Genomic DNA, 3,219 nt, shown 5'->3' with positions numbered 1-3,219 from the left:
GAGGGCACAATCGAGATTCAAACATGCCATTGAAAGTTCAATGTATCTCAAAAGATCTAGGAGTTTCAAATCCAATTAAAAACTTAATTATATTTCGTTTTTATGGTGGAAATTGGTAAATCGTCATTTACCTACCTTCAACTATTTTATAACTTGGATTACGACATCCCTCTTTCAGTTATAAATAGTTTGTTAGATCCTAGCCTTAATATTTCATATTGGGTGTTATATTAAGGACTTTAAATTAACTAACTTGAATTTCTCCCATTATAGATGTCTAGTTTAGACAACTATGGTCTTCCCAAATCTTTAGGAACAAGCTTCCTAATGAAGATGATATCCCAAATGGTAACCAAGGTGAAAGATCAATCCCTTTGTTATGCATTAGTGGGACTGGAAATCATACTTCACTTCCTCCACCTCCTCCAATAAATCTCCCTATCCCACAAGTTTTAAGACCTGATAAGTTCTAAGTCACTCAATCCCTATTAGTAAACAAAGTATATATGCGCTTAGGTCTTGGAGATTAAGTCCCATATTGACAAGTCGGGAGAGTTGGGTGTCGAAGTCTCGAGGTAGCTGGCTGTTGACTTGGTTCTTCGGTCACTCCCTGATGACAGATCACGACATGAACCTTAATGATCTTACCTATTTGCTTGATGATGCTGAATCAACAATGATTTGGAGCATTGGTAAAGCAAAATTTAATTGGAAGATCAACTTCCCAAACGTCCATGGACATTGACATGGTAACATTGGAAGTCCAGAAAAACTTTCTCTTCCCAATTGAAAGGGATTGGCCATAGTCAACTCGGTTGACCAAATGGTAAAGAGTAAGGCTAAGTCTGTGTACCGTTTCCAAAGAGTACATATGTTTCTATTGACAAAGGAAGGGAATTGGTTGCCAAGCTGCCAAATTTACCTAAAAGTCCATAAGGATAGTAAAGTCAAATGTTTGACTCTGATTTAGGTGTAGTCCATTATCTAACTTTATTAAATATCTATTCTGAGATTCTTATTGCATGATGTGACTGGGTCACATATTGATGTTTTAAGAATCAAAGAAGAGTGAAGAAACTTAAAGGAATTATATGCTGATTCTGATTGTGAAGATGGATTTCGATCGCATGGTTCGGTGATCAGAATTTTGAGTTGTTAATTAAGAGTTATGATATATTGCTTAGGAATAGATAACAACAAGTTTTCCATATGGATTGTAAGGATAAGTTTTCCGTAAAGTTTTAAAATAAAAGAAAATGGTTTTGATTTTATTTATTTTAAGTATCCTTACAATGGCATTTGTGAAAAATGTTGTTGCTTATATGTTTCCATTGATAAGCAATATGGGTAAATGGATTTGATTCTTTCATTAGTGGTAGTGTCATAATTTACCAAATAAGGAAAGATTCTCATCACCAAAGTTTCAGTTGGATAGAAACTTGGAATCATGCAAGTTGTATTGTGTGGTGATTGAGAATTTTCATCTTTGGTAAATTAAGACTAATTCCTTGTTCACATTCGCATGTGAGTCAAGCGAAGGACTAAAGGATTGGGTACATTAACTTGTGTGCTAGTCAGGTCCACCACAAAGGTAGATAATATTATTCGTTATGAATTACTAAAGTTTAGTAAATATGGTTATGCTTACGAGTTTAAGTGTAATTCTGAAACATTGGAAAAGTTTCAATGTATGGAAGAATGAATAAGAAGAATCAAATAAGGCAGAAAGATAAAAGTTTCTCCAATGTAAAGAGATGGGAGAGTACTTGTGTATTTTGTTTTATGATTATCTTAATGATTATGGAACCATATCACAATTGATCCTCTAAGGACACCTTAGTGTGTTTGTTGCCTGAGGAGAGGAATCGTGAATTGTTGAAATGTATAAATCAAAAGATAATTCATACTTCGTTCCAAAAACAAATCATGGAGTTATACTCCAAGATTGTAACTTGAGTGACATAGTCTTTAGAAAGTTCATAACACTTGTCAAATGTAGAGTAAGATGTTTCCTATTCTTGTACATTTGAGATTGTTAAACTGTGATGTTTTGGATAAAACAAAGACCAGCTAAGACCAATAGTGAGAAGTGTTTAACTTGATAAGAATCCGCACTGGCTCTTGAATATTTGTATTGTCAAGGAATGGTTCTTGACAAAGAGAAGTCTTACATGTCAAGAGGACAGTGGGAGTCTAAAAGATTCTGAAATAGTTTCAAGAACTAATCAAGAGTTTATTTAGTCACTAGCCCACGACTTGAGGTTTGTAACCTATCGTGTTGACATATTCTTATTTCTGTGTCTATTCCAGTTAAAAGTTGATTATGCTTGTGAGTTCTATGAGTTCTCAATTGTTTGCATAACAACCTGGAAGCAATGGTGGACATTGTGCTACCAAGTGGCAAGAAATTAAGATTGAACAAGTTCAGTCTATATGAGATTGGATTTGTCACTAACCTTGTCTTGTGATTATGGTTATGACAAATTCACATGGATAGGAACACATACACCATAAAAATCTAAGTGTCATAAGGTTTCTCTTCAATTCATGAAAATGATGGTAAGGAAACTCTTTCACTAAGTAGATTTTGAGTAGATAGCAATTATGAGAATGACAAAAGGTCTAAACATTATGATTACGACATCCCTCTTCATAATTGTTTAGACACACAAGTGAGCCATCTAAGGAAAGGTGTATGGTTTTGATAAAGTCTTAACAAAGAAATTGCGTATCAGAAATCTGAACTTTGGTAGAAAAGTCAATAAAGTGTTGGTTTCTAAAAGTCCAGCTGATCTCTGGATACATGTCAAAGCTATTGGGAGCATAAGTGTTATGCTAGTAAGATAATAATCATTATGCTAGTGGGAGCATGATTATTATGTTAAGTGTTGCAAGTCAGAAATATTAATTATAGAAAGCAAAAGTTTCAATTCGCCTTGAAAAAGTTGTTTTGCTATAATTGAGGGAGAGGATTTTATACTTCACTCCAATTCTACAAGCTTAGATTGAGAATTTAATCTACTTTAGTCAAGAATATATATGAATGTTATGCTGGAATGGTTCAGCATAAGGAAAGATTTTATACTTCACTCAAATTCTACAAGCTTAGATTGAGAATTTAATCTACTTTAGTCAAGAATATATATGAATGTTATGCTGGAATGGTTCAACATAAGAAAATTCTATATATGTTGCGTTCTCAAAATTCGATTATGATTA

This window comes from Lactuca serriola, chromosome 2, assembly GCF_051521515.1.
Source record: "Lactuca serriola cultivar US96UC23 chromosome 2, Lser_US96UC23_V15, whole genome shotgun sequence".
NCBI classification, from domain to species: domain Eukaryota; kingdom Viridiplantae; phylum Streptophyta; class Magnoliopsida; order Asterales; family Asteraceae; genus Lactuca; species Lactuca serriola.
Note: the sequence above shows the minus strand (reverse complement) of the source record.